The sequence below is a fragment of the Ceratotherium simum genome, chromosome 16 (genome assembly GCF_057802395.1).
Source record: "Ceratotherium simum simum isolate JZ-2026a chromosome 16, ASM5780239v1, whole genome shotgun sequence".
Taxonomy (NCBI): Eukaryota; Metazoa; Chordata; class Mammalia; order Perissodactyla; family Rhinocerotidae; genus Ceratotherium; species Ceratotherium simum.
In genome coordinates this window covers 45,877,073-45,889,768 of record NC_141915.1, presented here as the reverse complement: position 1 = coordinate 45,889,768, position 12,696 = coordinate 45,877,073, and the positions used below count along the sequence as shown (strand labels likewise).

General features: G+C 49.0%; 1 protein-coding gene and 1 long non-coding RNA gene across 6 annotated transcripts in view; one reads left to right on the top strand and one right to left on the bottom strand.

Annotated features, from left to right (window-relative positions):
- The window catches only part of MRC2 (mannose receptor C-type 2), a 52,712-nt gene that overhangs the window by 29,687 nt on the left and 10,329 nt on the right, over positions 1-12,696 (bottom strand). The window lies entirely within an intron of this gene.
- On the top strand, positions 2,217-12,414 carry LOC147915052 (uncharacterized). Its single transcript, XR_015554748.1, has 3 exons — positions 2,217-2,443; positions 2,851-2,992; positions 10,477-12,414. It is a non-coding gene; the product is annotated as an uncharacterized LOC147915052 (long non-coding RNA).

Below are 12,696 nucleotides of genomic sequence, written 5' to 3'. Positions count from 1 at the left end.
GCCTAGCGCAGTGCTGTGCACCAAGCTGTGGCTCATTATGTACTTGTTCAGTGAGTGCACCGAGCATCAACTGGATGTCATTCATCTATCCATTCACCCAACAAATATCTATTGAGAACTTCCTAGGTGCCAGGCATGGTCCCAGGCACCGAGGGTATGGTGGTGAGCAGTACAAACATGATCCGGCCCCCATCACCATGTGGTCCGGTAGGTGCCGGGCTCTGCGTGGAAGATAAGGAGATGATAACAGAATCCTTGATGTCACTAAGCGGCCCCTGCCCATAGTCTCTGGCTTTCTGATTCTGTCTTCCCAGCCCCTTCTTCTTACTATTCATAAAGAATTTTCCTGCACCTGTGGCTATGTGAGCGGGGACAAGGCTCACTCTTTGCCAGTAACAGTGTCCATCCCCCAGCGGCAGTGACTGGACACATACCTCACACAGGGCTGATCAGAGTCCCCCCGGAACACATGAAGTTTCCTTTCTCTGTTGAGACAGCTACAGTGGGGCTGCCAACGGCCATGTTTCCTACCATGAGGACAAGACCTTTCCACTATAGGCAAGAAGCGGGTAACACAGAAAGAGACGCAGAGCTGAGAGATGGAAGGAAAAGTCTGAGCGGTGCTGGACGTCCAGGCAGTCCCCGAGCTCCTGTGGCTCTTCCCTCTGTCCTGTGAGTCACTCAGGATCACTTGCAGCCTCATTCCCTTTCTTTGCTGAGCTTGTTTGCACTGGGTTTCTATCCTCGGAACCAAAAGAATCCTGATAAATGCACAACCCTACATCTTGGAGCCAGAGGCTTTCTCGCCATCTGGAACCCTGGCCCGTTCTCTCTACTCCCCTGGAGGCCATTGTTCCAGGATCCTCTCTGACCGTCAGACCAGGACTGAGCTTCTCAGACCTCCTGCAGCATCTGGGCCATGTCAGAGGAGGTGCTTGGAGGCTGGACTCCCAACCCCACCCTCCTAGTCACCTTTCTGGTTGCTCCCCCATTGGCTTTCTCACTCAGGCAGATACATATTTATGAAGCCTGTACCAGGTACCATAGGGAAATTAGACTATCCGGCCTCTGCCCTCGGGATGTTTACAATGAAGCTGGAAAGGCAAAACTCAGGAAGCAATCCGTGAAAAAGTTACAAGCAACATATCAACAAGTGTGCAAACCTGTCAGGTCTAATTTATATTGCACGGCTGGGGGTGAAGATGTTGGGTAGAAATACATTCTCCAGATACCTGAAGTGTGACAGGAATCTTTCGATGCAGAGTCCGCATTTCCTTGCTTCTCAGACATCCAGGTCATCACCCTGGAGATGTCTTCCTGCTCGCAGAGGCAACCGCGTTTTGAAGCTATCTGCCCCACACTGAGTACCCCGACTCCTCTCTCCCCACTGACGGTCATTGCAGTCTCCTTTCCCTTCCCGTCTGCTCTAAGGTACACGTAATGCTTTGGTGGAGTCCTGAGGCTGACGGCAAAGCCTCACGACGGTCTGTGTCTCGGGAGCAGACCTCTCAGCTGTCCCTGCAGCTTCCCGGACTCAGCCCAGCAGCGGAGGCAGCCAGAGGTCTGACCTCAAGGAGACGGCTGCTCTCCATTACAAGCTGAAGACATCATGCTGAAGGAAGCTGAGGGGAAGTTAATTCTAGCACAGTGCTTGGCACGCAGCAGACTCGCAACAAAGACCAGCAGAATGAGGGGCATGTCGAACAAAGCCCTTAATGGCTCAAACACAGACAAGGATGAGGAGGGAGTTCCAAGTTGGGGGAACAGCAGGAGCAAAGACTGGGGGCCCAGCGGGCAGCCCGGCTCAGCTGCTAGAGAGCTGGGGACCAAGGGCCAGCTGGTGAGCCCTGGGAGCTGGCCAGATTTGGTCCTCCAGGGTGGACTCCAGCCGCTGAGCCTCACTGCAGTCGGTCCCCCTCCCCAGGCCACGCAGAGGCGAGGGGTCATCCCAGGGAGAGCAGGGCCGAGAGCCAAGAGGAGCAGCTGTTTTCAATGAGCCACTTGGCCCTGAGGCCAGGCCTGGAAATGTCCGAGTCAGCAGAAGCTGTCAGCCCCGCCCTGCAGAGGGGCCAACCCTGGGGACCTGGCACCCCACCCTGCACCACCCTCTGGTAGAACCTCTGTACATGTCCATGCACGCACCCTGGACCTGGATGGGGGGCGGGGCATCCCTTTCATAGCGATGAGGGAGTCACGTGACACGGAGGCCCAATACTGTCCAGCTGTGCAGTATCCACCAAAATCCTGAGCTAATGTGGGCTTCCCTCTACCCTCCACCCTCCAGGCTTTTCACACGCTCCTCCCTCCTCCCCAACGGCCTCCCCCATTCCAGCCAGGACCAACTGCTCGCCGTTCGTTGCGTGTGACTAAATCGAACACACGGCCCCATCGAGGCTCCGTCGCTGTCACAAGCATGCTTGTGTGTACTGTCTCTCCAGCCGCGGTGAGCTTCCTCTATCATTCATTTCTAGACATACTTTTCTCCCCGCTTAAAACGTATATGCTGCAAAATGTGATATGCTGTTGTTCTAAGTAGATGTTAAAGCAAACCCTGGCAGGGAATGGGTTAAGAAGTGAGCTTGTTACCTCCACGTAATAAATGCAAGACAAGGAGGAGATGAGAAGGTGGTGGGGAGTGGGAATTCGTGTAAATTCGGAAAAGCAACTTCCACCGTCCGCGCGGGTCCCCCGGGTCCCCCAGGTGAGGCCGACCCCTGGGGCTCTCTGGGAATGCAAATCCTCACTCGCCCTAGCCTCTTCCCTGGGGATTTAATGGCGTTTGATCTCATCCCCTGCTGGCTTTTGTCTTCAGAAAACAGCATCACAGTTTTTCCGCCTGTCCTTTCCCAGGCTCCATCTTGCAGGATGGAGGGCAGCCGCCGAACTCCGACAGGCCGGATGGTCGGACCGGGCACCGTCTGCTCCCGGGCCACTCCCGCGGCCTCGCTCCCCTGCCCTTTCCCCTCGTCTCTTCCTCACCGGAGCATCCCAGGTGCGGGCACACCTTGACCCCTTCCTCCCTCACCCCCACCTACAAGACTTGAGATGCTGGGACCCACGCGTCCTCGGAGTTCTGGGGCTTACAGGATCGCTGAGCCCCCTCCGCGGTGCACGCCCACCTCGGCCACGTGTCCCCCACCCCCCGCGGTGCGCCCCCTCCTTGGCTATGCGCCCTCCCCCGGGGTGGACGCTCACCTCGGCCACGCGCCCCCCGTTCGGTGCGCCCCCTCCTCGGCCACGAGCCCTCCCCCCGCGGTGCACGCCCACCTCCGCCACACGCCCTGCCACCGCGGCGCGCCCCCTCCTCGGCTACGCGCCCTCACTCCGCGGTGCGCACCCTCCTAGGCCATGCGCCCTCCCCTCGCGCCGGGCCGCCCAGTCCATGCGGCGTGCCCTCCCTCCACGGCGCCCCTCCTCCGCGGCACGCCTCTCCCCAGTGCACCCCCACCTCGGCGACGCGCCCGCGCCCGCGGGGCGCCCTCCCATCACTGTGCCCGTCCCCGCCGTGAGCCTTCCCTCCGCGTCCTCCCTCCGCGATGTGCCGCCCCCCTTCCCGATGCCCCGTCTCCGCCGCGCCCCGGGGCGTTTGGGCGCGGAGCCTCCTCCGAGGCCCCGAGGTCGGCCGGGCTCCCAGCCCAGCTCTGCAACCCCGGGTCTGCGCGGCCCGCGGCCCCCGGCGCCGTCGGCTACCCCGCAGCCAAAATAAACAGACCAAAGCCACTTCCTTCCCCGGGGGGCAACTTGCACAATAACGGCCGGCTCCGGTCGCGGCAGGAAGTGGTTTTCTGGGCCAGTACAATCCCTCCTCACTGACCAGGCCGCGAAGGGCGGAATTCAGGAATCGGGCCGAGCTGGGCCGAGCTCTGCGTTTGCCATTGGAAGGGAGCGGGCGTTGTGGGGTGCGGGGGGTACAGCCATGCGGAGGCGCGGAAACCACCTGCCCGCTCCAGTGATCCCACACCGACGGCAGTGCCCACCCACTCATCAAAGCAGGTCCCGAACCTCTGCTGAGCCACACGTGTTTTATCTATCTGTGGGAGGGAGTCGTGAGTAGATTATTTCATAAAAGCACTGACAGAAGAGCCTTCTGGGGCCCCAGCCACAGCACCAGCTTAGGTGCTCCATACCTGGTTGACTGAGGATGAATAAATGAATGAGCGAGAGAACTTATTAGGAGGCAAATTTAGAGACAGCATTTTTTTAAAATTTAGTTTTGACAAAGTGGCTGGCGGCGGGGGGGCGGGGGGGGGCAGTGCTAACCTAAGGCTAAAATATGAGAAGCCCCCTGCTCACTGCAAAGTCAACAGAAATAAATAAAGAATCTCCTTTGGGCCTTTCTGTATTTTCCAATTTTTCATAGTGAAATAAATATTTTTTAAAACGTAGATACTCACAAAAAAGAAATGTGTAGAGAGTTACACTGAAATGTAATGATTTGTTTGTGAGAAATTGAGGTTTCAAATATAAACGATTCACAAGAAACATTTTATGAATAATTTCTAGGTAATGGTCCTTCAAATAACGCAGAAAAAAGGGTAGGGATTCCCATCCCCCTGGGTAGGAGGTCCGCATTGGCCCAGTGCCCCTTGAGGGCCCAGGTTCTGTCCTTGGTCTCTCCATGCCCTGGGGGTTTGCCTGGATAGTCTGGACTCACGATAAATATCTGTCAAATGACAGAATGAAAATGAACTGAGGGATCTTAGAATTCATCTTGTCAGTCCTTTAGAATGTGGAAACAAACACGGAAGGGTTAGGTGACTTGTCTAAGGATAACTCAAACAATACAACCATGACCTTTTCATTAGGATTAAAACTTGTTGAAGTCTTGTATTTGCTTATAAAAGTTGACCTTATAATTTATTGTCTCATATTGAGAACAAAAAGGGGAATTCGTAATAATTACACCAGTACAACAAGCTTGAACCAGGACTGCCCCAGGCAAACTAGGACATATGGTCACTTATGGAAAGAGACACAAATTATGGTACAAATTAATGTGTATCACGTCCTTAGCACCAGGCACTGGGTTCCAAGGCTTTCTCCTTAACAATCCTCTCGTTAATCCTCATAGCCACCCACGGAAGTAGGTAAAATTCCTGTCTCCATTTGACAGATGAGGAAACTGAGGTATTATATAACTGAGAGATCAGACATCTTGATAACACAATTAATAAAGGGCAGAGCTGGGATGGGAGGCCAGGAAGACTGGTTCCAGAGCTGAACTCAGTAACTATTGGAGGTACTTGAAAACTGATAACCCACAGGTTAAGTCGTATTTGGCCTTCACAGTGTGTGAAAGAAAAGTGAGCCAACATTTAAAACTGAAGAGATTTCACATAAAAATATGGACTTCCAGCTTCTCTTGGAAACACTGGGAGGCCTGACAACCCTGAGCCAGTGTGCCTGCAGGGAGCCAGATCCAGTTTCTGGGTGGAGCTGCCCACCTGGGAGAGGGCTCAGCGGCTTGCTAGTCCCTACCCATCTCTTTTGCACCCCCATCCCAAAACTGAAGTGGAATGAGAACAGCCTTGTATTACTATGCTGGCACCACTGTTTTTATCAGCGTGGAGAAACATTCTTTAGTATCCTGGTCTCTATTAAGAATGACCAGAGGGCTATGACTATTTCAAAACTGAAATAAAAGTGGGGCGGGGGGTCCTCCAAATTAGGATCCACTGCCCTGCAACCACAATTTCCCTGTGACACGCTGCATTCCTTTCATGAGATGTGTCTGAAACACAGCACAATGTCATTCTGAGAAATCATGACACGTGTCATAACAGGCTTTTGCTCTACTCACTGGCAATTCTCTGACCTTCTGATGTGGCCACACTTAAGGATGTGTTTGGTTCTAAAAGCAAAGCATCGCACTCTTTCGTCAAGTGAATTTAGACTCTTTTTTGCTTGGGAACCTTCAGGATCTCCGTAAAGCTACATGCCCAAGATCAAACACTTGTGACTTCTGCAATGACAGGCCGATGAGGCCTTACCCTACCTTCTCCGGAGGCACACTGTGGAGGGGTTAGGAGGGCGGCTCTGGAACCTGGACCCCCCCTCTCCCCCCGCCAGGTTCAAATCCCTGCTTGGGCCCTGGGACTGGCTGCCTCACTTCTGCCAGCCTCACCTGGGAGAGGACACTAACAAGACCCTTCTCCTGGGCTTCTGGGAGGATTAATCGAGAAAGCACTTGAAGACGATCTGTACCTGGTAAGCACTCAGGAGCAGAAGGCCGCTATTGCTTTTTGATATTTAAGCAAGAGCCTCTGCCCTGACTGGGGCCGTGAGCCCGAGAATCTGTTTGTTTCACAGCAGAGAGCCTGGGAACCAGGCTGAGCAGACACTGCAATCTGGATGAGAGGAAACGGTAAGAGGAAATGAGGCCAAGGACTCGAGTGTTCAAGCTGCTCTTCAGAAGAATTAAAAGAAAAATAAATCCACAGTCCAGATGTGGAGTCCTCCCCCCACTTCCCATGGGTGCCCTGGCAACCATCCTTTGTGGCCTCTGAACTTTTGCACACCCCCCTCAGGTGTGCCGGGAAGGGAGGTGCAAGGAGAAGAGGCAGTGGACAGTGTGTCAGAGGAAAGTGGGGGGATTTCTGGGGGAGTCAGGGCAGCCCGGGGTGTGCTGCTCTCCTCGCCACCTTCTGGTTCTGCAGAAATAAACGCCAAGGGCAGTCGGAAGGCAAAATGAGGCCACAAAACACGCAGCTGGAAGGGAGAGTGCAAGGCCGGGTGGCGCCCGTGCCACTTGAGCTGGTGGATGCTGGGACAGGAGGAGGAGGACAGAGTCTGCATGGGACCCTCCTCGCTGGGCCCCAGGCAGTCACGCGGCAGTGGGGCCCCTAACCCACAAGACTGAGAGGAGGAAAGGCGTGGGCCAGTGCAGGCTGAGACCCCAGATCCAGCCCAGGAGTTCAGGTTCTGATTCTGCCATTACAATCCAAATGACCTTAGGGGACTCTCTTTTCTCACCTGTAAACTGAATTACAAAATACCCTCCCTGCCTCTCCATAGGCTCCTGGGGAGATCTACAGGGAGACATCCACAGGAATACTGACATGATTTTTTTAGGGTCTGTCTCTCCCATTAAACAGTTCCTTGAGAGCAGGAGCTGTGTCTTATCCATTCGTCTCCCCTGTGCGGGGCATACAACAGGTGCTCCATACATGCGTGTTGAACTGAGGTGGAAAGGCAAGCTGCCCCATGTCCTATGGGTAAGGGTTTAACATCCTCTAAATGCTATCCTCCTTAAAAACTAGTCTACGTATGGACAATGAATAGAAGCAAATAACGGAAACATGAAATTATTTGTTGTGCCAGGAGTTTGGGATTATGTGTAACTTTCTATCATATTATTATAATGTTTCCAGAGTAAATAAAACTGAGAGAAGGGAGACACAGGGGGCATCTTAAGATCTTTGAAGGAACCAAACCTCTCTCTATTTCCCGCAGAACCCAACTTTGTGTTCAGTGTTTGGTGACAGCCACAAAGGGTCATACGGACAACACCCCACTACCACCACCACCACCGTGACGTCACCCAGACCTACAATAACACACCACTCGACCTACTAAGGAATGTCTGCACTGGTCCCTCCAAATTCCTTCTTTCCCCATCCTTTCACTCCCTTTTCCTGATTTCTTCCATACATTTTTAGGACCATGTAAAAAAAGTACTGCCCTCACAACCATCACTGTTCCTCTGTCCTTGATACTAATAGTGGCGTGGTTAAGAGAGCTCAGGCTCTGGATACAAGGCTGGGTTTGAATTCCTGCTCTTGAACTAGTCATTTGACCTCTTCATCCCTCAGCGTCCTCATCTGTTCAGTGGGAGAAAATATCCTCATGTTTACTGCGTGTAACAGTTACCCAGCATATGCGCCAGGAGCCGTGCCTGGTGCTTCCTGCCGAGTGGTTGGCAGGACTGGTTAGATCCTGGATGGGAAGGCCTCACCTGCACCACACAAAGTGTGTTCACAGTAATAGTAGCTCCAGGGGAGCAACCTTTCTGGAGGAGAATTTGGCAACATATATGAACAGCATTCAAAAGCACAAACCCTTTGACCCCAGAATTCACTTCTTAGGAATTTAACTTAAGGAAATAATTAAGAATCTATGCAAAGACTTAGCTACACAGCATTATTTATAATAGCAATGATGGGGGAAATTAATGTCCAACAGTATGATGTTGACTGAGTAAACTGAAATATACTCATGTAACGGAATACTATGCAAATAAGAGAAATTCATTTATAAAAGAGTATTTAAACATGAATCGAGGTTCATATTCTAACTGAAAAAGAAAACTGAATGTATACTATGACTTCATTTCTATTTTATTTTAAATTAAGTAAAGTCTGAAAAGACATTTTTGCATTCTTGTTCTTAAACTTGGGCGTCCAGATCAGCACGGGAGCTTGTTTAGAACGCAAGTGCCCAGGCCCTGCAGCAGACCTACTGCATTAGATCTCAGGAGGAAGGAATATCTGGATTGTAAACAGGATTCCCAGGCGACTCTGAGGCACACCTGAATTTCAGAAGCACTGTATATGCCTGAGTGTTAACAGTGGTTATCACTGATTTATGGGATAGCTGGTGATTTTTATTTTCTTCTGTTTGCATTCTACAATTAACATGTTTGGTAATTAAAAGGAGATAGAGAATATGTGTCTGTCCTTTGTTTCAAATTTAACCCTACGTGACTTCTACGCTGAACTCAGCCCATCTGGAAAGGGAGGGTGAAGGAATAAACCAAAAGAGATGCTTCCTGGGAGAGCCTACAGATGGGTGAGACCAACCAACCAATCCTGGTGCCAAGGAGCAGAGATCCCTGACAACAAGGAAGCTGAGTGAGTTCAGAAGCGTTATGTTGACGCAGGTAAAGCCACTTTCCCAACCCAAGTCAGGATCCCCATCAGTCTGCAAGCCTGAGCGAGGAGTCTAGTGTGCCAAGATGCATACAGAGGCATCTATAGCAGTGAAAATGAGAAATGATCTGAATGTCCAACAAGGGGTGAGTTATGGTACATCTGTACAATGCAATCTTACACAGCCAATGGAAGCGTTGGGTGGAAATACATTGATGACACAGCACATGAAAAAAGAATGTTACAGATCAACATGAAAACGTCTCTGTCAAGTTTTATACAGGGAGGAGGGAGAGGAGACAAGACATAATTTGGAAAGATATTCTCCAAAATGTTAAAAGTGGCTGTTTCTTATGATGAAATTTCAGGTAATTTTTCTTTTTTTGTAACTTTTTCTGTATTTGAATTGTATACTATGAATAGGTATCATTTTGTACAATCACAAAAATGTATTCTTATCCTGAAAGAATACATATGGAACATTGTCTTTTTGCAGGCTCATTCAAGTTCACTAACTGAAGCTCCCCACAAGTTCAGATGGGCTGCTCTGGGCTGAGGGAAGGAAGGAGGGCTAGTCAAACAGAAAACGGAGGGGCGTACAAGGCGGTGAACATGGGCCTTCCCATGAAGGAGAGAATCCAGTCTAACCCAAAGGGCTTTATAAACCTTATTAAAAAGGCCAAGTCTGTGGAAGGGGAAGGATAAAAAAGATACTCCCCAAATAAAAACTTTTAAATGAACAGTGAACAGGGGAAAGATATTTCTCCCAAATATGGCAAGAAGCTCATATAGGCCAATGAGAAAAATACAGAGACCCAGATCATTTTAAGGTGCTAAGACCTGAAGAGAAGATGATCAAGGATGTGAAGAGAGAATTCACAAAGAAGAAATACCCATGTCTAATAAGCCTATGGAAAATGTTTAAAGACACTTGGAATACTGATAATGTTCTTATTTGCTGGATCTGAGCATTGGTTACCTGGGTGTGTTCAGTTTGTGAAAATTCATTGAGCTGAACATTGATGTGTTCACTTTTCTGTACTTATACTCCAAGAATTAAAATTTTTAAAAGGGATGGAGACATTGGGTGGGGGGAACAGGGAGGCAGAGGAGAAGCACACGCGTAGATATAAGTATTGTAACGTTCTCTGTCTTGGATTAGGGGGTGGGTTCACAAATGTTTATTATATTATAATGAATACCTATTTATTTATAAAATTAAAGAAGGCCATGCAGGGAACCAAACAGACCTGGATTGCATCCCTTGCTCTGTCACACACTAGATATGTGATCCTGGCTCTCAGCGTCTCTGGCTCAATTTCCTTACCTGTGAAATGGAGGAATGTGAGGATTAAAAATGTAGTGTATGTGGAATTGCCTAATACTGACCCTCGCAGACTTTATGTGCTCAGTAAATATTCGTGTGGTCACCATTTCTCATTTGTTGCACAAACAACGTTATATAGAAACGTAATAAAGTTTTTAAAAAGCAGGAAGGGTTCTGAAAGCCTACCCTCTAACTCACGGCGCCTTTCTGATCTGCACTTGTCATTCACCGCTTATAGAATTGTGTACCCTGCTGATCTCTAAATGCAAATTTGTATTACAGCGTTTCAGTCCTCACCCGGCAAGATCAAGAGGCTCGCATTTGGGGGGCTGTTAATGGAAAGAGCTGCGAGGCGGGTGCCTACACCCGCGAACCAGCTCTTGCTTGTGCGAACCGACTGCATCTGCAGAAAACCCGCTGAGGGTTTGCACCGTCCGCAAGTGGGGCAAGCCCAACTCCAACTGGTCCTTTAAAAAAACGACGGGAGGGGCAGCCGTGGAGCAGCCCGGGAAAACCGCAACCAGGCTCTCAGCGCCTGCAGCGGCCCACCCCACATCCACGTTTCACTCTCCGCTTCCCAGCCAGGCTGTCTCGGTTGGGCCCACCTCAGCCCTGAAGGACTCCCTTCTCGCCCGGGGCGCCGGGAAAGGCCCGCCCTCCCCGCCAGACCTGATTGGCTCCGTGGAGTCACGTGCTGCAGGCTTGGCCCACTTACGTGACCAGAGTGAAGAGAGCGCGCTGCTGGAATCACGTGGTTGGAAGGGAATTAAAATTGCTCCCTGCTACCCCATTGCTGAAAATTACAGACATGTTTAAAGGAAGAAAAAAAGCCTTAGCTATAATCACCCCTGTTAAACAATATATAACATAGTATAGCAGACTATGATATATATGTAACATGTTAAATTTTGGTGTGATTTTTCTACCAATTTTATCTGTTTATCCAAAATACAATTTATTATATATACATAATATATATATACAGCCACACATCCATACAAACGTTTTTTAATCTTGTTTTTGTACTTATATTTCAGCAAAAGGATTTTTCTGTCTTTAAAAAAATTTTTTTAAACCATTTTAATGGCTGTATGCTATTTCGTGATGTGATATACTGCTTTTCATTTACTCATTCCCTAGCTATTTCTGGTCTTCATGTTGTCAAGAGATTTTTCTTAATTATAAATAATGTTGAACATATTGTTACATCAATCTTTGTTGGCACTACTGTGCGAGGTGAAAATCGTATCTTGATTTTTTCTTTAATTACTAGTGATTACAAACATTTTCCATAGGCTTATTAAACACTGGTATTCCTTCTTTGAAAGGCTTTATTGTCTTATCTATTACCATCTTAGGTAAGCTACTGGAGGTTCCTGTGTTTTTTCTCATTGGCTTATATGAGCTTCTCACCGTACCCATTACAGATATTGCTCCCCTGTTTGTTGTTCTTTTTAAATTTTATTTGGGACCCACTCTGGTCACAAGGGTAATAACCTACTAAGGGTAACCACTCTCATGATTTCAAATAGCACAGATCAGTTTTGCCTCTTTTTGTGTATTTTATACAGATGGGATCATACAGTATGAACTCCCTTGCATCCGGCTCAAGGTTTGTGAGCTCCATCCACACTGTTGCGTGTACTTGTAGACTGTTCATTCTCACTGCTGTGTAATATTCCATTGTGTGCAGATACCACAGTTTATCCCTTCTATTGTTGATGGGCACTCGGGTATTTTTCAGTTTGGGGCTAGTTTTCCGTTTTGGGCTATTATGAATAGTGCTGCTATGAACAACTTTGCTTTTTTAAGAATATAGTTTAGGTTCCTTAGATTACTAAATACAAAGAGGAAAAGGTATGTTTTTTAGTGCAGAGATCTGGGGGACACCATCTAAACCACGTGATCAAAATTCACATCACCAGTAAGGGAACAAGCCAACTTAATGTGATACAGTGGGAAGGACACAACATCCCCCATGAAGTTTTCTTTCCAAACATGTTTAACATGAATTAAATGATTAAACAATCAGACAAATTTAGTCTGCCAACATTCTACAAAACGACTGATCTGGAGTCATCAAAAATGCAATACCTTAAAAGACAAAAAGGCCAAGCAACTATTCTAGATTCAAGGAGATTGAAGAGACATGACACCAAATTGAATCCTGGATTTGAAAAACAGCTGTAAAGGGGGCCGGCCCGTGGCATAGCGGTTAAGTGCGCGCGTTCCGCCGCTGGCGGCCCAGGTTCAGGTCCTGGGTGCGCACTAATGCACCACTTGTCAGGCCACGCCGTGGCGGCATTCCATATAAAGCGGAGGAACATGGGCATGGATGTTAGCCCAGGGCCAGTCTTCCTCAGCAAAAAAAAAAAAACAGGATTGGCATGGATGTTAGCTCAGGGCTGATCTTCCTCACCAAAAAAAAAAAAAAAAAAAACTAGCTGTAAAGGACATTATTGGGACAACAGGAGAAATCCAAACATGGATGGCATATTAGAA